The following is a 23,290-nucleotide window of genomic DNA, read 5'->3' on the forward strand; positions in this document are numbered from 1 at the left end:
CGATGCTTTCCTTACCACGGTGCCTTTGATTCAGATACAGACGGATACATTATTGATCAGGGTTTGGCTGCTACTCTTAGCTTGCTGGTGCTGCACTAGTAACTAATAAGCAAGTAAGAGAAGAAGAGTGAGGAGAGCCTGTCTCCTTTTAAAAAGCAAGTAGATGATAACCCCACGGTCTCCATCTTGGAACGGTTAAGAGATTCTACCTGGTTTCCTGCTAGGAACTTCGGTTTGTCTGGTCAAGCACCATCACCGCACAGAGGCCTGTTGTTCACTCACCAGGCAGTGAAGACTTGCTTGGAAGAAGAAAAATTTGCATAGATGGTGGCCCGTTCTTTGTTTCACACTGCATGAGTGGGTGAGCTTCTTTGCTAAACCTTGCATATAAACCCTATGGAGCCATTTTGAACCTGATTCTTTATAATCCTATTTAATTTTTGCCCCCAATCTATGATCGGGGTCTCCGACTCTGAACCTACAGCCTCCCCTCGATACTAAAGCCTTCTATGCTGGGAACTCTCTCCTGCTGCTCACTCTTTGGCATCTTCTCTGGGGCCTTAGAGAGATGACAGAAAAAGCTATAATAAAAGGCTTCTTTATCTTAAAGTTTCCTTCCTCTTTAGACATTTAAATGCCCTATTTCAAAATATCGTATTTTCAAGTGCTCATATCCTTTAATTCAACAATTCCACTATTATAGTTCTGTTTGCAAAAGTGCGTATAGCGTGTGCAGGTGTGCATGCAGACAGACCCACAGATATCTGGGTCCCTGCTCAGCGGGGAGTCTGCTTCTCCCTTTCCCTCTGCCCCTCCCCCTGCTCGTGCTCTCTCTCACTTTCTTTCTCTTTCAAATAAATAAATCTTTTTAAAAAAAATGGAAAACAGGGGCGCCTGGGTGGCCCAGTCGGTTAAGCGGCTGCCTTCGGCTCAGGTCATGATCCCAGGGTCCTGGAATCGAGCCCCGCATCGGGCTCCCTGCTCGGCGGGGAGCTTGCTTCTCCCTCTCCCTCTGCCTGCCTCTCTGCCTACTTGTTCTCTCTCTCTATCTCTCTGCCAAATAAATTAAATAAAATCTTTAAAAAAAATGGAAAACATACTTATATAAGGCTAAACTCTTTTGTCAAAAACTTTATCAACTGAACATAATAAACAAAATTTTTATCTACTACCTACTTACCTGTCCGTCAGAAGGTCTACCCATCTATCCATCCATCCATCCAACTAGCTATGCTGGTTTATGCATTAAAGCATTTTATATTTTGCTGAGTTGGAGATAAAATCTGTTAATAGCAACTTCCACTAGAGCAAGTGACTATGGGAAAAGGAAACTCAGATGTTAGAGTTTACCTTCCTGGGTTTTTTGAATTTCTAACTTTGAGCAGACACTGCTTTTATTTTTGAAAGATGTCCTGCCAACTAAGGTGAGCTGGACTCTGATATTAGGAGAATCCTTCTTCTTTATTTCTCCCTATATTTCAAAATCGAAGTCTTGTTTAAAATGCCCTAATATTAAGGCTTAATGGTTATATAAAAATATGGTGTGAGTCACTTTCCTAAAAATGAATTTTGAAAGATGAAGAGAGACCCATGGGGGTTATAAGTCCCTGATAAGTGAGACAGCACCTAGGGGAGCAAAGGAAAGCATCGTGAAGGGGAGAGGAGCCCCACTGAGCTCATTGCTTCTCTGGGGCGCTTGGAGGCGGTGAGAAGGAAGGCTGACTGGTAGTTAGGGAAATTGGATTCCAGCCCCGCTCTGCCATTTTCTACCCTCCTGCCCATGTCACTTAACCTCTCCTAACCTCAGTTTCCTCATTTATAAAATAAGGGAATTGTGTTGGATGATTTCTGAGGTGCCTTCTAGCTCAGAAATCTATTAAATTCTATGAAACATCCTCCTTTCTCCCATCACATAATTGGCAGGAGGTGGTAATGAAACAAGGTCCAGGGTATAATTCATCTTTCAATGTACATTTTCGCTGTCCTTCAAATAGAAATAGTTGGTAGGTCTCATTTTCCCCCTCCTGTTACCCTGACCGTAAGTGAGGATAAACTCCCCTACGGGACCCAGTGGAGACTTTTATATGCTGGGAAAAACTAAGCTGGCCCAGAAATACCCTTCGACAGAGCACACTTCTAGTCAGAGCCAGCAAAGGCAGGTACAGTGAATAAAGCATGGGCTAGAAAGATCAGGGTTTTTTTGTTTGTTTGCTTGCTTGTTTTTATAATTTTTTAAACCGGGAAAAAATACATCATTTGCCATGTGGATTTTGTAGTATGTGCTATTTTTTATGTTATCTGATTCAGCCCACTTGTCCTTTTTTAAAGCAATTCAGCCCTGCTAATGTTTTCTATTCCAACCTATAGAGATGAAAAAAGCCTGACCTGGTCCGCAACATTCCAGCAGACTATCAAGTTTCCCCAATCCTTTAAAGCCCTTGGCTTGCAGTTATGGAAAGAGACAAAGGCACAAACCTGGATAATCACTATTTAATGATATGACCCAGGAAGGTTAATGCACTTTGAAATAACTTCTTGAACACCTACCACATACTTTGCATCATTCTAAGCACTAAATATTCAAAGGTCAAGGCCCTACCTGAGGAAGATAGGGGGAAGACGGAGGAGGAAAGGGGAAGGAATCAACATGATATAACCACAGTACAAGTTGGACATCAGAAGGATGCGCCAGAGCATTGGAAAGACAGAGGAGGGGCCATTTAACCTAAAGAGGACTCATTTGAGCTGGACCTTAAAGGCAAATAACCGATACCCAGGTTCTTTTCCTATGGCAAGGGAAATCTCTTCATCCTTTCACATGTGATAGCCCCAGAAGAGAGCAAGGATACGAAGAGCAAATAAGTCACCTGGAAACTATGGGATGAAGAAAGAAGACCCAGGAGTAGCAGAGCTGGTCTGGGAACATGAAAGAGTAAGGCCATGGTGAGCAAGCCAGGGGAGAATGGGCCCTCAAAGGAAGAAACAGGGAAACAGAACAGGGTAGGGGTGGGATGAAGCCTTGGGACAGGGCTGTGTCTCTTAGATATTGCAGATTTCATTCCAAAAATGGTCTTGTTTACCTTATCTCTTCAGAGACTGAGTTTTGTTGGGTAAAGCCAATAAAATCCAGTTTATAGGGTGTATCTCCTTTCATATAAGGTACCCCCCACCCCATAAGCCATACGAGCATGGCAAATTTTGTCCTGAAGCCTTTGGCAGGACAACTAAAGTGCAGACACCCTGCTGGGGTGAAGATGAATGGAAATGCAATTGGGAAATATTTCACAATCAGGTGTGAATAAATGGAGGAACAAAGAAAATATTTCTGTCACTGAGTGATTTGCACTAGATTCAGACGAAGACTCATAGCCACATGGAGAAATCAACTGGAAGTCACACATAAAAGAGCAAATACTGTATTTTTTCTTCAAGTAATATGTACATTAAAATCAAATCAACAACTACTTTTTTAAGTAATATCATTGTTTCCCAAATGTTGTCATTGCTTGATTTATTTACTTTCCTTCTAGCAGAGGTCAGAGTCAGATTGCTGGAGTCTAAGGGTGAGGGAGAAGAGAAGGGTATTAATAGTTGACCAATGCTTTTTTCTAACGAGTAATAAATTAAGGGGCTCTGCATCTTTCCAAATCCTAAAAGGTGTCCCATTAGCCTGAAATTTCTGAGGCCACAGGTGTTCCTAGGTATAAGGATGATAAGTTTCTACAAAAGTCCCCTATTCAAATGCCAACGAATAGTTCAATACCTGCAGCTACTAACGTATGTGTTCCACCTAGGCATTTTGTGAAGTCATTATGCAGAAGGAGTAATTTTGCTTTGTGATTATACAGGAAGAATCAAGGTAAAACACTACTCCATTTTAATGCTCAGTAAGACATCAAAAAAAAAAAAAGAGAGAGAGACATTAATGACGGATACTGTCTGTTTCTTTAAGTGTTGACTTGGGGATAGAGAAATATTTACCAAGTCATGAGTGATTTCAGAGTTACAGTTAGAGTACCTAAAACTTTGCAAAATGGGGTCTTAGGTTTTAGGTTCTGAAGGACTAACAGGGCTCAACATCTTTTCAGCTTCTTGACAATATGTAGTTTTATGGGTTCAGCTGCAGGGCCCTAAATCCATGTAACTAGGCTCCATATTATCATTTGGTTCTAGCTCTATTGTTTATATGAAATTAAGGACTTAAGATGTATAATTTTATTTATCCTCCAAATCACAAAGTGGAATAGTCAAGGTCATCCTCAAAGTCCTTAATTGTGTGGTGGTAAGAACACAAAAGCAGAAACAAAAACAAAACCCTGAGCGCCTAAGTCTCAGATCAAAAGTTTTCTGTAGATTCCACTGTTTTTGAAATAGAAGACTTCCGAGAGCAATCACATTGGAGAAATCTAAAGGATCTCAGAAAAATCACAACCTTCAGAGAAATCAGAGGTTTCAAAGCCATGTGGCTGACACAGCCATGCCTTCTCCCTGGCTTCATCTCAGCCCCTGGAGCTGTCTCATTACGAGGCTGTGTGATTTCATGCAGAATGTGTGATCAGCAGTGTGGCAGGCAACTTGAGACCACCTAGGAGCACAAGGGAGTGTGATCATGCATATGTCCCAGGAGCAATTCTAGAAAGGAAAAAAGAATAATAAATAAATAAGAACTGTGGGTGGAAAAACCTCACACTGTGGCCTTCTGTCTGTAATAACCAATCTGATACTTAATAAGTGAGCAAATATTTATTTTGAACAATGCATATATCCTCAATATCATGTAAGGAGCTATGGACGGTAGAGCCAAATAATGAAATGTCCTCTACCCTAAAGCAGCTTATGATTCTATTTTAATGAAGCATTCTTGTCTCTGGTCCACTGAAACGTAAAAAAGCTACTTTCACCTTATCTTAGAATCCTCAGATGTTTTTGCTTTGGATGGAATATAATTCATGCTGTTTTGGCCATGACCAGTATAAAATGTGTGGGTTTTTTTTCACTATAAATATTAAAAGATATGAAAAGATAATTGATGTGAGTTGTCCTTCCCAAAACAAGTGCAGGCATATTTATACACACTGATGCTCATAAGGTGCCAGAAATCAACTTTCAGTTGTCCATATGGCACTGACTTGAGGAGAACTGGTCTATGTTAGCATGAAGGGTAGTTTTGTCAGAGGACTCTGGATAAATTTTCATAGAAAATAAAATACATAAAGAAGAGTGGAGATGGAATTCTATCTTCTCTGAAGTGTGTTGATGCTCTTCCGGGGGAAAGGTTGCTCCTTTTCTAAAGATGGGAGTTAAGTATCGGTGATGACCATGTTGGAGAAAATTAAGGATCTGGAACTGTTTACTGGGTTAATTATAGACATCATCTCAGTAGATGCACCCTTAATCAACTAGTCTTGATAACAAACTATTCTGGGCATAAGATGGTAGGTATTCTAAAGACAACCAGAAGGTAAATGATTTTTCATAACTCTTGGCAACCCTCAGGATGTCTTGATATGGATTAGTTATCACTTATCTTCCTGCCTGGTTTTGGGGAGGCTCATCACCGATGCTCAGTCATTATATTAATTCCTATAAAACTGTTGAAAATAAGGCCATAGTATTAAAAGTACTTCTTTTGCACAAACTGAATTAATGTCTTACACCTCAAGCTTGCCAAGACTTAGCCTCTAAAAAAAGTCATTAATGCTATATGTCACTTTCCATAATACATTCCCAAAAGTTATGAGTAAATATTTTGGGGGCATATCAATCACATATAAATGCACTGTGAGAGCTGGCTATTTAAAATGGTTCCATCTAATTCAACAACTTTTGCTAAGAATTGATTTCATTGCAGGCATTGAACTAGATGTGGTTGTACAGATTAATATGACTTGGTTCCTGTCATCAAAAATCTTAGTTTAGTGTAAGGGAGAGATGCATTAATACCAAATGTCAATATCATATGCTGAGTGCACACATAAGGTAATGTGAGAGAAGAAAGAAGGAGCAACCTGTTCATCCTGTGGAGATCCGTAATAGTGTTTGGAAGAAAAAGAAATGGCTGAGCTGAGATTTGAAGGGAGAATGGAGATTGTTAAAGAACCCTTTGGTCCAGGAATCATTCCTTATTTTATTCATAATGTTTGTGTAGCCTCAGCCAAAACACAGCCTTATTTCTCTTTAACTCTTCATCTGTAGAACAGGGACCTAGAGACACATTCAGCAAATGGTCTGTTCCATATTGATGATGTATACATTCTTTGGTTCATTCTTATATGTATATTTTTTTCATGTAAGTGTTAATGCAAAGCACCACTGCCTTATACTTGTGCTGTAAATATGATCAATGTATTTATATTTAACCTGAAGATACAATGGGAAATGAGTTTTATTGGTGCCACTAACAAGTCTGATACAGAAAGTCTAGACCAATCTGGGGAAAAAAGAGCTGTGCATTTGTTTTCTTGGCTACATTAATGAAAAGGACTACACAGTCGGGAGGGGATGACCTCCTGGAGAGAAAAAAGCTGAACAATCACAATACATCAAATTCTGTCTTCTGAGAAGTGTCTGTGACTATATATCTATTATCTTTGTGTATCAATCTTCACTCTCAAATGGCGCTCTCTTAATTTGCATATTAGTGAAGAAAGAGCTTTTATTGACTCAATTTACATTTATTTTTCTCAGGCTTCTTTGGGGGGCGAGGTTGTGGGGCTATGAAGGAGGATGCTGATGACAGAGTCATGTAAACCCAGAGTTTCTGACTGAAAAGCCCTTTATTCAGCCATGTAAGTAACAACAGCTAGTGTGCAAGAGCATGTGGTATTGGTGCCAGGAGCAAGGGGATCATACCCAGCGCCGGCTTATATTGTGCCGTGAGGACAGGCTTCCTTAGTCCATCCACACCTCCTTGCTTTCACCACATGTAAAACACAATGGTCTACATATGCTAAAGATGGGCTTTCCCTATCTTTATTTTGTTTAGGGTGTTGAGTCATGAAGACACCATGTTATTGATTTGTTAAAGAACAATCTACAGGATAAGGAAAATATCTCACAAATATGTTAATTAGAATGACACTGACTGCTCATATGTGGAAGAAAACCATTTTCTAATGAAAGCTCTTAGGTAATAGTTGCTTTACCCAAGACTCGGTAGTGTCCAAAATGAAAGACATGGACCCTTCCCAAACAGAGAAAGTAATAAGCAAGGGAGTGCTGTTAAATGCATCACTATCTACTGAAGCCCACATGAAGATATATATTTAATTAGCCTTTGGGCTGTCTCTAAATGCTTGCTTTTATTCCATAGTATATGGCGAATCTTAATTTGCACATGCTAATGCACCTTCATAAAGACCTCCTTTGGAAAAAATTAAAATGCTGAGGCAGGCTTGGCTGTAATGCTTTACAATGCTTCTGACTTTAAAAAGAAAATGTATACACAGGTTTTTTTTTTTTTTTTTTTCCTTTCACGTGTTAAACTTGTATCAGCCGGGGGTGGGGGGGAATAAACTTATATCAGCCAGTAACAATTTTTCTTTTCTTCTTTTTATTTTCTTTCTTTCGTCCTTTTTCTTTTTTTCTTTTTTTTAAAGCAGGGAAGTTCGAGTTTACAAATGCTCATCAGTTATGGAATGCAGAATAACAACAGTTAAGATGCCTGATTCATTTCTAAAATAGAGGACATCCATGCTGGAGGGCTTTGTTATACATATGGAAAAGAGAAAAGCATATTTCTTCTGTTCTAAATCTACAATCTAGAAAGATCAGAAGGATAATGAAAAATAGATAATAATCTTTTAAAAAGCGTATAGATTTTTGATTACACAACAAATCTCCTCTTACGTGGATAGACCAGTTCTTGCTTCTTAGCATGCAACTGACCTTGCGGGGAGAGTGGCTCAGAGCCGGCAGGGCTCCAGGGTTTTGTTGCCCCTCATGCCCAGGTGGCTTTAAAATTTTTTTTAATTATTATTTTTTTCTGGAGCACTAATATTTTCCCAAATATTGAGATCTAATACCTAGGATGCGGGTAGTGGTGCTTCCCCCCACCCCCCCGGGAAGGCAGTACACTGAAAGAAAAAGTCTTTGGAGTCAGCATTACCTAGGCTCAAATCACAGTATCCTTATTCTGATTCAGGCCACTAGTAAAAATGATAATGTAAGTCCCTGCGTGTATATGTATATAAAGGAGCTCGCAAGAAGAGATGGGTCCTATCCATGCAGCTCTACTACAGTTGGGGAAAAACTGAGGCTGGATCCCGTTGGCAGTCTTCCACGCCAACGCTACTCCAACTACCTGAGAATTTGATAAGAAACAGGACAAAGGGGATGAGCCACAGCTGTTGCTGTTCCAGGCTTTTATTAAATTATACTTTTAAAAACCTGTATCTCTAAAACTCAGAACGTAAGAAGGCTGTGCGGAAAAGCTCCAGGCGGCTGGGAGAGTTACAAAAGGGAAGTGGGAACAACAGAAATATGCCCATATGCTCAAATCAAAAACAGTTTTCCATACAGCCCACTCTGCTGACTCCCAGCACAGACATGAAGAGCGACAGCGCCCAGGAGCTCCCTTTCCTGTGCAGAAAAGCAGATTCGGTCAGACAAACACATTCACCTGCGGCTCTGGGCCCGCCTGTATTCAGTCTGGTGCCCTGACACCCTGCAGAGGTTTTACTTGCGCTCAGACTCTGTCTTTCTCATAGGCCACAGGCCCCTGAGATTCCAAGGAGTATTAATGATCTCTTCTCCCTGGGGCAACTGGCCGCCTTCCTTCCAATGTATGATTACTTTAGGTAATGTCTCTTTTGAGTACACAGGTGGCAGAGTTCAGTTTTAAATCAGACTTTGCCACTTCATATTTGCACGGCCACAAGGAGGGCATTTCATCCAAAATTATTCTCTCAGAGCAGCTATTAAAGAGCGGCCAGAGAGGGGCAAATCGGGGAACCCGACTCTGCTCTTCCTCCTGCTGAAAGCCCTGATTCTGGGGATGGTGGCTTATTATGCCAGGGTTCCATGGGTCCTGACATTGTATGAAATTCCCTCTCCTTGTGTCCTCCTTCAAGCAAATGTTATAACATTTTTCAATCTGGCTATCCAAGGCAGATGGTGTGACATCAACACACAGGACGCATTTCGAAGAGCATACCAAGAATTCTACACATTTTTTGACTTTAGGCTTTTTTGCCACTTTCCCGCTGAAGGAAATGGGTCATAACATAAAGGAATGAGAATGGCATTGTTACCTTGAATCTGTTCTATACTGAAAACTTTGTTTGCAAGCTTTTATATCTTAGCATTAGACCCCATCATTTCGAGACATCTTACAATTGATCTTGACCCATCCTTTAAAAATTAGCATGAATGAAACAACTTACAGCATCACACTTGTCTACAAGGCTACAGTGTATGTTTGTTACTAAATTTGCAGAAATCCCACATCTCAGTTTTACTTATCTTCATACTGGACACCTGTCTGTGTTTTCATTGCTTTTTTTTTTTTTTTAAGATTCTATTTATTTGACAGAGAAAGACACGGTGAGAGAGGGAACACAGGCAGAGGGAGTGGGAGAGGGAGAAGCAGACTTCTGCCGAGCAGGGAGCCCGATGTGGGGCTTGATCCCAGGACCCTGGGATCATGACCTGAGCCGAAGGCAGACGCTTAACGACTGAGCCACCCAGGCGCCCCTCATTGCTTTTTAATACCTCAATTCCATAGACCATCGAGGGATGAAGAGGTAGGAACCTTTACTTAATCTGAGAAACACCAAGATTTCTATGGCTCTGCCAGGCAGAACACTAAGTGAGAAAAACCCTGGACAGAAAAGTGATGATAAAAAGACCACTTTTGCAGGTAATTGATAAGCATATGTTAATGAACTAGCTTCCTACTTCTTCCAATAGAATATTACTACATTTCAAGTGCTTGGAAAAGCGTGAGTTGGAGATATGCTCATAACTCTAAACCAGTTCTTGTGTAAATTTTAGATGTTTGGGGGGAAATCCGTTGTTTTTAATCATAATTGGACCCTCCTAATCCGCAAGTATTGAGCTGCTGAGACAATTAAAGGCAATGAGGACTGGAGAGTCTAGGATCATCTCTGAATTTACAGGATTTGCTCTCAGGCTTCACTCTGTCAATACAAGGAATCAAGGACTAACCATAACCCTGGCAAACAATCTATGGTTCTCCTGCTTGTCCTTTGTGACTGTTTTGCATGTATGATGTATGGTACTCATCTGATATTAGCAGTTAACAATGTTAACTATGGTGGAAGTGATGATGGGAAGTAAAAATTAAAAATAGAATATAGCCTTGTCAAATTAGAAATTTAATGAGAAAAGATTTCTCTCTCATTAAAATTTTTTCTGTCTCTTCTGAACCAATCTTTGTACCTCCGATTGTTATGCCCATTTGATTCCTCAAACTGAGCTTTAAGGAAGAAGTTCCACCTTTGATTAAGGAGGTCCAATTATTTCATTAACGAAATGACTAATTATGTCAAAACTTACATAATATACCTGTATTATTCTTCTCTGAAATGACATTGGGTTGAACTAGCTCTCCCCTGAAGCAAAGTAGTTGAGAATAGTTGCAGCTACCTTTAGCTAATTAGGTAAATCCTTTTCAAAATTATAGAGTTTCATAATTCTGGACCAAATGAGCGTCTATAGTAACAGAGTATGAAATTATTTCTAGAGTAAAAGAATAAGCGAATTTTAACAAAGTCCATTATAATGTTCCTGATCAGGATTTGGGTTATAGAACTCTGCATTGTTGTGACTTTGAAAACCAGCTCACACTTGGGCAAGATGTACTGAACACAGCCTCCGTGGACAGTAACTAATAGCTGACCTTAACAAACACTAGTGACCACTGTGATAACTGTTGTCTGGTCCAGGACAGAATTGACAAACAATGTAAATGAGATAGGAGGAGGCACCTAATTTCTAGGAATCTTGCCTGGCTTTTTTGAGATGGAGACCGATGAATTCTATCAGGGTGATGAAGAGCTTGGAACTGAAGTCAAAGAGCCTGGGTTCAAATTCTGTTTCTGCACCCATCAGTTACAAGCCTCATAAAGATGTTACTATGATTAAAAGAGATAACATGTTACTATGATTAAAAGAGATACTGTTGAATGCATCTAATAACTGAATAAATTAGCTTTAAAAGTAATTTATTAAAAAAAAACAAGATGTAATTGATTGCAAAGTTGTGTCTATTGAAGGGACAGACATTCCTGGATAGTAGAAGCATCTTATCCCTTCCTTTTCCGGGTTTGCTCCTACGTGCAAGTAACATCACTTCTACTTGTTTTTAGTTATATCCTTTGAGCATTTTAAAGGCATGGCCTACTCTTGAGGGTCAGAGTTAAAATTATCAAACACTCTAAACAATGACACCAGTTGGACATGAGAGGAACGGCAGGAGACAGCTAGGGCAGGTGCCCAAGAGCCTAAGTTTGAGATAGCCTGGCTTAGTAACGGACACTGTGGGGCCATGGAATTGCTCGAACTTCCCGGAATTAACGATAGAGCATGATATTCTTCAAGGAAGGACTTAGGTAAGGTATGCATAGAGATGTGTGTGTGTGCGTGTGTGTGTGTGTGTGTGTGTGTGTACATGTACCTGTGTAGAGTTTATCACTGTCTTCTCAGGTGCTTTACTTAGCAAATGAGCTCAGCAATATTCCCCCTGAAATTGCTTGCTCCGGGGTGCTTAACAAATGGTTGGCCATTTAATGGCCCGAGGCAGAGCCAGGGAAGGTTAACACACTGACAAAATGGGCATTAACTATGGTAACAACTGTTTTCATGGGGGATTATTGCTATTATAAACCTTATTCAACATCATAATGCCAGCAATAATTTTTCCTTTTTCTCCCATTTTACAATTAAGTCATGCTCCAGAATGTACATGACACAGAGGAGACCTGAAAACTCAAGGTGTTAGACCTTTAATGGCCTTTTCATAATTCTCTGTTGTTGCAAAAAAAAAAAAAAAAACCACTTAGATGTATAACCTGATGCTTAGGTAGATCATATTACTCAAACTAGATGAAGTATAGGAAGAAAGATGTCAATTTATTAGATCCTATTGTGACAGAAACTCACACTCATCCCTTCCAAACCCTACCAAACTTCATTTTGACTGGGTTTGAAATCCATGGTTAGAGCAGACACTCTGGCTTGGACAACAAAAGATAGGGCATATTTATAGGGAAAATCCCTGTCCAATTACACATTGCCTGACTGGGAAAGAAACAACCTGAAGACTCATCTAAGCAAGATCATCAGCACAGAACATGGAGAATTTATCGTAGTAGCATTTAGAAGATCAAGTGTCTGCTTACTAAGAATAAGACATTTCCCTGGTACTATTCCATTTTGGAGCCCAAGGCAAGAACGACCATACAGGCTGGGGCGCCATCTGAAGGAAAGGGTGGTTGGCCTGGTCTCAGAAAGGGCAGGACCTAGGCAAAGGGCTCTTGATGGAGCCTGTTTTTAGCTGCAAGTGACCTATCCCAAAAGGGGAACAGAGGGGCAATGTCAAGCACCTCACTTCCTAATTCTGCTAAGACTAGGGTGATAAAGGGGCCTAGGGTGAACCTGCTGACTAAACATTTGCAGCTAAGTCTCATCATAACTGGTTCTCAGATGAGCCCATTGGCTGAAGAGGTGGCATTGCTGACTCCACTCACAAACTGAATTTTTCCTTTGCCAAGTGAGCCAGGGTAGATTTGGCTTCCTTATCGTTTTGCTTTTCCATGTGTATTCTGTTCATTTCTTTTAGATTCCTCTTCTTATCTTTTTTGACCTCCATCTCCACTGTGGATCCTCCCATTCTTAGTTTTGAATTATCTTCTTAGGCTATTCCCTTTTCCTCTCCTTTCTTAGAAATTATTTTCACTCTCTTACACACACACACACACACACACACACACACACACACACACACACTCCCAGAACCCAGAAAGAAACTTCAGGATTCCTTTTCCTGTTGTACCATTCTATCATTCTGATCCAATCTCTTTGCTATACCAGCTCACAGCAACTCCCTGACGACTGGCAGGATGTTCCCTCACTCACCACCAACTTTGGAAAACAGGTAAGAGGCTATTTTGTTTTAATTCTTTCTTTCCCTCTGCTTGTACCTTCAGCTCAACTTTAATTCTCTAGGGTCAATTCACCAGCACCAAGCTCCCTATGTACTTCACCATATTAAATTTAAGCCTCCTTCACATTATCCTGTTTTTAGATCAAAGATTGGACTGCACTTTATTTACATTTATTGAAATTTTAAATTGTATTTGTATATTCTAAGGCACCTCTTATTATTAGGAAACAGTGGCATTTCAGAGTGTCTCTCTGATGGGTGGTCGGGCAATCTCTACTTGATCACTTCAATTGAAAACAAATTCACTGTCTTGCAAGATAGCAAGTTTCATTTCATTCTTAGTTCGACTAACCAAAATATTCTTCCCTGCTCTTAGACGAAATTTGTTTTGTCTGAGACAAAACACCTGTAGACAACAGTCCTTCTATATAAAATATATCCTTTTTCATTTGGCATAGCTTCTACTATTTTTAAATAGGTATCTGCCCCGAGTCTTCTCTAAGCTAAATATTTCCATTCTCTTCAATATGCATCATAAGGGAGATGCTGCACAATTTGGACCAGTCCCATTTGTCACTCCTGACTCCAGATGTGGTCTAAGTCATAAAAGAATGCAGTCCTTATTTATAAAACAAATTAAAAAAATAAATAAAACTCACTAGCATATTTTGTAAAACTCATGAGCTCAAGTTGGCCTAAGCTGGAAATTTAAAAATTAAAAGAGAATGAATTTTTTTTCTTTAAAATTTAAGCATCTATAAGAGTCTTAATATTTTAAGGTTAACCAGAGCGATACCTACCGCGCTCTTCTTATATATAACCAATATCTATTAGAATGTATGATGGTATGTCTACCGTTTCATCTAAAATAAAACAACTCAGTCCTCGGTCGAACAGTCAGGATCCTTATTTTACATTGGTCAGAACCTAGGTCTGACTCATTATAGCCATCATGCTGCAAGTCCCTTGAGTCTTTACAGCCCGATCAAGCCCCCTGAGGGTGTTTTGGTCCTCAAAGTCTGGGGTCATCAGAAATTTTAGCTGATGTATAGCTGATCTATCACAAGACTGAGGGACACAGTATAGAGTCCAGCCTGCAAATTCCACAGTAAAAGCTCACTGGTTTTTTGGAGCGGCCAGTGAGGTATTCTGTTTTGATACTCGGCATGCCTGTGAACCTTAACTCCTGCTATCTGACCAAATGCAAGGAAATGAATATTTGATTGGATCCGAGAAGCTTAGAGATCAACAGAGCATCAAGGGCTTTCCATTCTTTTGTGAAACATTGCTCCTTTGATCTCTCACAGCATCTTTTAAATGGTCATGTGTTTGGGCTCACAATTCATCGTGTGTGAGTTCATAGTTAAGACAAGAGGACTTCTCCTTAGAGAAAAGAGTGTGACTTTATCAAACCTAAAGAGGTGCCATAAATCTCCCCAGTCTCCTGTAGGAGGATTAGCTCATGTTAACTTTGCCCAACTCTGTGAGAGCCATGCCAGGGGCACAACCTAGGGTCTGGGTATGCTAGAATCTGGGAATTAGAGATGATGAATCAGCACAGACCCACACTTAAAATCAATGTAAGGTCCATCTGAACAATGCCTTTGAATAAATTAAACTCCTTGTTTGTTTGTTTGTTTGTTTGTTTTTGCTCTGAGATAGGTTGCTCAACAGAGGTAAATCAGTGACAGACAAATTGCTAGGTATGTCACTGCCCTTTGAAGTGAGCTGGCTGTGGCTGGCATCTGCACAATACCCAGAGTGAAAAATCACTTACATCCTGGCAGACTTGTCAAACGTCTACCCACTTATGCTCATGTTCTGTCATGCTGAGCTCCAGACTCTTCTAGCTCCTGTTTCACCATTCCCTGAGAAGGTTTTTACATCACAGTTTTCTGTACCTCTAAACAAAATGTTTTCTCATTGCTCCTAATTTCTTAAAAACACTCCGTCTTATCTCCCTAACTGCACTCTTTAGCTATTAGATGGCAAATAGGATTTGTCCCTCATGCCGTTAGTGATTGATTAGTAGTAGTTGCCTGGAACACAGTTTTGAGAAAAAATTGTAAGGCAATGTTTAAGCTTACTATGATTGATTGAAAATGCCTGCGGTGGGTACACAGTGGTGAGGTGGTAGCATGTGGGCCACTTTTCAATAATTTCTCATGCAATATTCTAAGACAAATGGATACCAAATGCATATCCTGACAAGTTGTGTACAGGAATCATTTTATCCTCATAGGTTGCCTCTATAGTAAATCCATCATCAATAATAGATAATACCGCTGCCATTTACTGAACAAGAACAACATGCCAGCCATGTGCTTGGTGGTTTCCATGCATTGTCTCAACTCTTTCCATCAACTCTGTGAAGTAGGCATTGCTATACACATTTTAGAGATGAGAAAATGAGACTCAACACACTTGAATGACTTTCCAAAGCCACATAAATAAATGAATGGCAGAGGCACAACGTAAACTCTGGCTCATCCTGGGCCAAAATATAACAATAGCAAGAACTAAGCATCCGGGGACCCTACTGCATATCTGAAGGAGACTCTCTATTTTGAAGGGACAAGGGGGAGTTGGGTGGAGAGACCTGAGCTCAGGTACAAAATATGACCGTCAGATCCCAAGTAGAGGGTCATAGATAAACCTTTATATTAATCTGAACTTAAAACATCCTCTAGAGTTATAATTATGATTTACGACCCAGGATGAGATAAGCAAAAATAGACATTGTTTCCCTCTAGTTTTATAGTATGATTTCAGGAAATAGAAAAACCGGTGCCTACAACCTTCCCAACTAGATAGTATACTCCATGAGGCCAAGAAAGTGTATTCTCAATTTTTCCCCCTCCTCATCACTGTTAAGATCAAGCACAATTCCTTAAAAATCCTTGCATAAATGTTTGTTACTTAAGTATATATTCAGCTAAGGCAAAACAAAAAACAAACACAAAGGGACAAAAATGATATAGTGGCAGGCTGCTTATTTTTCTTAATCCCTAGTTAAAACATGGGGAATAGAGTGGATAATTTATAATTCAGATGACAAAGAAAAGAGCTGCTTTCCAAATTCTGATGCTTTATCATTGAAGAGTCCATTTGTGTTGAGAAGCTCCTATCCTATGAGAAAGAAAAGAGCCTTAAGAGCTGGATGACAGTCTTTAAATATGGCCTAGTAACATTAAGATGTGGCAGAGTCAGAAACTCCATGGCCAGGGCCATAATATTATTCTATTTAGCATTCAGTAGACAGGAACAATGAAAAGGACTGCATGCTAAGAGTTAAATAATTCAAGCAGAAATAGCAATGCTATCCTACAAGTTGTAGGAACACTGGAATGCTGCATCAACTTATTTTAGTAGCTGAAGTAATTATTTATGTTAAATAACCACAAAGCGATTATTGCCAACATAATGATTAAGGTTTATGGTGCAATGTAGAAGGCCAAACTTGTTATATAAGTGGTAAACCTCAATAATTCAGTTTTTTAATAACAGTTTGAGATTTAATCAGCACAGAGTAATTGCATTAAATCTGAATTAAGTTCACATTGGAGACACGATAATTTCAAGCAAAGCATCTCATTCTCTTTTCTAATATTTAGAACAGATCCTGGGATCCTGTGAATCAATGAAGTTCAGTTCAAGTTCACTGAAGAAGCAGTTTTTGACTGGAGACCATGGGTAGAATATCTCCATCAACCTTGACACATGGATCTTACCAATTAAGGCAGAGATATGTCTTTGGAATTTATTAAAATAATGGATTTTTTCTATACCCTTTATTCAAAATATATTAAAATAGCTTTTAGTGTTCCTGGGTGTTATTTTGCTATTCTAGGCCAAGGCATCTCAAATTTTAGCACCAAAGAATACCTATGACACCTCAGGGATCTGGGTGCACAATCTACTAAAACTTTAACTTCTCTCTAAATCTGGTATTTTATCTTTAAAATTACTGTAAATTGGGGCGCCTGGGTGGCTCAGTCAGTTCAGTGTCTGCCTTAGGCTCAGGTCATGATCCCGGGGTCCTGTGTTGGACTCCCTGCTCAGCCTGCTTCTCCCTCTTCCCCCATCCCGCCTCACCCCCACTCATGGTCTTCCCCCTCCTCTCTCTCAAATAAATAAATAAAATCTTAAAATAAAAAACAAAACAAAGGCATACGTATCCTGGAAGAAAATGAAAAATTTACTGTAATTTTATTTTACATTAAAATTTTTATTTATTTATTTGAGCGAGAGAGATCACAGAGGGAGAGGGAAAGGGAGAAGCAGACTCGCCTCTAAGTGGAGAGCCAGATGCAGGGTTCAATCCCAGGACCCTGAGATCATGACCTAAGCTGAAGGCAGACGCTTAACCAAATGAGCCACCCCGGCGCCCCTTGACTTTGTTCTTATACCAAGAAAAATATTTTAAATTATTTCTTATCAAAGAAAAAAAATCGTGCACTGTTTGTCCTTGAATTATGTAAATCTCCAGTTTGAGAGGCCCAGTCAAATAATCCATTCAAGTAAAAATAATAGAAAACAAATATTTACATAGTGGGTCATAGTAAACTCACTTTACTAGTTTTCCTGAATTGCCAAAAGTGTTATTTGAACAGTCAGTTGATCTCGAAGTTTCCAACAAAGGTTAAAATGTACCTCAGCATTTTAGATTTCCTTACTTATGGATCATACAAACAAACATTTAATAAATGCTTGCTTGAACTTACTTATACTTACTTTCAGTTTTCATCACTTTGGGGTGTCCGTAAGTCTAGACACTTGTTCTTTCTACTTTAAATGGTATCCCTACCATGGGGAAAAAAAATTCTTAAAGACTGTCAGTTGAATTCCAGTCTTGTAAGATGTTCAACACACAAGAAAAGGACTCCATGGTCAAATAAGGTTGGGCAACCAAGAACACCACTTGTTTCTTGTAGATTAAAAATAAACACTAGAATATCAAACTCTCTGAGAAGTCCTGTTGGAATCCAAACAATTCTCAATTCTTACTGTCATAAATTAGTTATAACCACTAGTATAACTACTGCCACATGAAACACACTGTGCAGAAAACACATACTTATTGATCTCATATCCTCATATTGCAATCAGTCTCAGTGTTTGCCTTTCTAAACTGAAAAAAAATCTGTTTTCATTTGGCTGTTTCTTCACTCTTCGGTTAAATTCAGGAGTGCTAAATCTCACTAGCTCATTCCTGCGTATTTTGTGTTTTGGCAACAAGATCTGCATAGAGGCATTTCAGTTCCGTTTCTTATAACTTTTCTTTTTCTTTTCTTTTATTTTATTATGTGATGTTAATCACCATACATTACATCATTAGTTTTTGATGTAGTGTTCCATGATTCATTGTTTGCGTATAACACCCAGTGCTCCATGCAGAACGTGCCCTCTTGAATACCCATCACCAGGCTAACCCATCCCCCCACCCCCTCCCCTCTAGAACCCTCAGTTTGTTTCTCAGAGTCCATAGTCTCTCATGGTTTGTCTCCCCCTCCGATTCCCCCCCCCTTCATTCTTCCCCTCCTGCTATCTTCTTCTTTTTTTCTTTTTTAACATATAATGTATCATTTGTTTCAGAGGTACAGGTCTGTGATTCAACAGTCTTACACAATTTACAGCGCTCACCATAGCACATACCCTCCCCAATGTCCATCACCCAGCCACCCCATCCCTCCCATGCCCTACCACTCCAGCAACCCTCAGTTTGTTTCCTGAGATTAAGAATTCCTCGTATCAGTGAGGTCATATGATATATGTCTTTCTCTGATTGACTTATTTTGCTCAGCATAATACTTTCCAGTTCCATCCACGTCGTTGCAAATGGCAAGATTTCATTCCTTTTGATGGCTGCATAATATTCCATTGTATATAATAATGTCCATCATTTGTCTTTTTTAGCTATATAAACACACTGGGTTCATACTACTGATTTACACTTACTTTTCAATTCCTCCTGCTTCAATAGTAGAGGTTTAGAACTCATCTTGTTTACCAGTGTTTTACATTTATATTTTTCTTTCCATCAGTTATCTTAAGTAGACCATTTTGGTGCTCAACAGCTATTTTTAAGTCCATACACAAACACTTTTGAAGCTTTCCTGTAATCTACATCCACCAACTTAGAAATTTTGTTCCCTCTTTAGAACACATATTTGGGGAGGTTGCATTGCTCCTACTAAGTCACCGAATCCAGTAGTAATCCTTTTGCCTGTCCCAAAGATGTTCCTCTTATTTCCTGTCACTGGAACATGAAATGGAAATCTGAAGGAAATGAGGAGGAAGAGGGCAGAGGGCAATGATACATTTCAAAACAAATGGACTATCAGAGAGCATATGAAAAAAAAAAATCATAGTGGAAGTGAATGGAATAGAGAGAAGCCTAGGAGAACTGATAGGTAACCTCAAAGTTAGCAAAGGACGGAAGAGTGAAATGCACTCTAGCGGCCTCGGGAATGCCGAAAGAAGAAAGGGGAATGCAGTCTGGGAAGTCTAATTTCACAATTCAGCAACAATTGCATTCATTTCATATATATTCTGTCTAATAAAAATAATTCAACATGAACTGGGGATAAATAAATAGTTATAAAGTAAATTTTCTGGCAATTATTTACCCAATTCAGTTTTTTTATGAATTTGTTTTATTGGGTGTATAGGTGTAATGACAAGGAAGGGACACTCAACTCAGTGATGTGAGACTTAGGAGGCTTGTGTTTTAAAATAAATGCTTATTGAGGGCAGTGATAATGTTGGCGCTGTGTTATGTTTTTGGAGTACCCAATATACAACATAAATTCAGTAAATATTCAATATTGAAAAAAATAATGATAAAGACCTTGCTTCCCCCTGTAATGTGTTCTATAACTAAGTCAATCTGCCTCATGGTTTTGTTACAAGGATTTACTTAGAATTCCTTGCAAGATGAAAGATGCCATAATATAAGCCATAATGGGAAACAAAAGTGTGAGTTGCATAAAGACAGGGATCTGGAAAGTGCCTCAGGTGGTGGTGGGGGTGTGTGTGTGGCAGATTTCTAGAAGGGAGAGGAAAGTGCAAACCCAGCTTTACATAACAGACAAAGTACAACCAGGTGGGGCACAGTGTTCGGAGACAATGGTGAATGGGTAGAAGGCAGTGGGAATCATAATGATGAGGATAACAGCACTCTGGCAATTTTATTGTGTGCCTACCCTGTTCCAGGCACTATACCAGGTACTTTATATGTGTGCTCTTATTTCATCCTCGCCTCATTCTATGGTTAAGTACCATGTAGGCAGGTGACATAATTCCCATTTCGCAAATAAGGAATTAGAGGCACTAGAGAGGTTAAGTAAGTTCCCCACAAAAACACAACTAGCAGGTAGATTCAAATCCCGCTCTGCTTGCATGTTAAAATCCCTTAATAAGCCACATCATGCGATCTCAGTGTGAAGCGTTTCCATAGTTCTAAATGGGTGTGGGTACAGATGAAATGGAAGTGCAGAAATCATTCTTCCTAAACAAAACAAGAGAGAACCCCTGGAAGGACCACGAGTGTTATCTCTCGGGAAGGACCATCATCACAGCAACGTTATCACTGATTCGAGAGACCCAGCTTTGAAAGCGGGTACACCTTGCTCAATGTATGATCCTGAGGAAGTCTTCACCTTCCAAAATGTCCACTTCCACACCTGCAGAATGGGAATAATGATAATAATGGCGATGATTCTGCCACATCTACAGGATTGGAATGGTCGTGAAAGCAGGCACGCAGAGAAAGCTGAGCTCAGTGACTGACATGAAGTAAATTTTCAGTAAACTTTTATCTTGGAACCAATCATGCTACTACTATTATTAATGTTACCACACCTAGGGGATCTGTGCCACTCCCACACTTTTTTTCCCTCCAATATGCTTGTTTCTCCAATATGCTTCCTTCATCCAAGGAAAGAAGCGATTGAGAATCACAGGGGCTGGTGATACAAAGCTGGCCAACTCCAAATTCCAGCAGAGCGTCTCTAAGTGTTGGTGTACTTCGTGCTCAGTCTTGAGCGAAATTATCTCAACTAGCCTTGTGGCTTTAATATGCTGGTGACTCCTAAATTTGAACCCTCCACCTAGACCCTGCCCTCCAATACCATAGATCTAATTCCTTATTTGACATCTGTCCTTTGATTGGCTCAAGCGACTCCAGTGGTTTACCATCTTACTGCCAGCAAAAGCTCAAGACCTCATGAAGAGTGTCTGGGGTCCTTTCCCATTCTGACTGTTGCTGTCTCTCTGGCCCTCTCTCCCCCTTACTCAGGCCACAGTGGCCACACCAGCCTCCTTAAGGTCTTCACACATACCAGGCCCTAGTTCTTCTGAACTTGGAATTTCACCCCCCAGGCACCTAAATGACTTATTCTTAACTTATTTCAAGTCTTTTACTCACCTGTCACCCTATCTGGGAGGTTTCTAAAATATCAGCCAGCAAATCTGAAAAATTTCCCACACCTGATTATTTCTATGCCCTTCCCTTCTGTATGTTTCCTTTTCTTTCTTTTTTTCTTTTTCTTTCATCACTCCTAACATACTATATGGTTTATCTTGTTGTAGCTGTTTTGTTTCCTGTCTCTCTTCCCTAATCTGTAAGCTCTTGGAGGACTGGCTTTTTCTTTGCTTCCGTCGCTGCTTTTCCCTTCACATCTAGAACAGTGCGCGGTTCAACAAAGAATGAATACATAATTTTGGCTCCAAAACTTCTTTATCATTCTCTTTAGTTCTCCCCATATTTTGTATTTATGCCATTGTCTCTATATCTGTTCCCCCAAAAGAGGTTTGTTATATGTATATGCACATATCTACATATGTTCATAGGCATATATATAAAGGTCTACCTGGCTGACATTTGTTTAACTGTCTGTCCCAAGTGTAGAGTGCTAAGAATAATTTTTCTAAATGCATATAAATGCTTAATAAAATGCTTATAATTGATTTGGCTGAATCAACTACAAGCAAACTTCTGCATTGTGTGACGTATGTTCCCATTCTCTCTACAAAAAAACAAAAACAAAAACAAAAACAAAAAACAAATAGGGCAAAAACCATAAACACATTCTCCCATTAGTCACTATGAATAAGCCTTCACATTTGCCTTCATCTTTCTTCAATCTCCCTTCTCGTTTCATTTGCTTTTTTGTTGTTGTTGTTGTTATGAAAGTAGTATTTATAGCCAAGGCAGGGCTGAGTAAGATGCAGTGATTATGGCTGATTTTATCACAGCTGTATTACTTAGCTGCAAGGTGAAGCACCGTGGTAAAATGGATCATGAATCCTTGAAATTGACTATCCGTCACCTTTATAATCCTGATGGAAAGGCAGGTCAGATCAGGCCTGACAACTTCCCATGTAAACGAGAACACCAAAGCAATGTTCCTGACTCAATTTGTCCAAAAAAGTAACTACTAAACAATAAGCTAAAGACAAAGAAGACACAAGAGAGAAGACTGGGAACACTGTATAGAATTTCACTCTAATACGTGGACTGGTTGAAAATCATCTAAGTTTTGCAAATGTAAACAATTCAGGTATTTAAGACACCTACATTTAGAATTGCTTCAAACTTTATTAATTCCTGCCTTTCCAATTCTTGCCCTAAACTCAGAAATTCTATAAAATTTTTGAGTTGACTATATCTTTGATATATCTAGCTTAGTATCCCTGACACATAGCAAGAACCCAATAAGTATTTGTTAAATAAATGTATGACTGAATAAATCAATTAATGGCTACTTAACAGTCATCTAGTCTTTGCTTTATCTTTATAGTGCTGTAGAGCTCCTCGCTTCGTAAGAAAAGTCATCTTATTATTGAAGAGTGTTTTAATTTTTAGCATATTTTTTTCTTATAATGAACTAAAATCTTCTTTGTTACAACTTCTATTAGAAATCATCATGGCTAAGAGTCAATAGTTTTGATTTTATTATCTCTTCTGTACACCAGCTTATTGAATTTCTTACTATGGAATTATTTACTATATTTAAAATTCTTTCTCTCTACCCTTCATGGGATACACCCTTCAAATGTCTGGGAGAAATACCATGAGAGTAATGCAAAGTCTTATTCCTAGTGACTGGAATGGGTGTTAGAGAGGGACTCTCCAGATCACCTAATATTAGAAATTTTGTT

This window comes from Eumetopias jubatus, unplaced genomic scaffold (assembly GCF_037043125.1).
Source record: "Eumetopias jubatus isolate StellerSeaLion01/CBP00866 unplaced genomic scaffold, mEumJub1_p1.0 scaffold_1, whole genome shotgun sequence".
Classification (NCBI taxonomy): domain Eukaryota; kingdom Metazoa; phylum Chordata; class Mammalia; order Carnivora; family Otariidae; genus Eumetopias; species Eumetopias jubatus.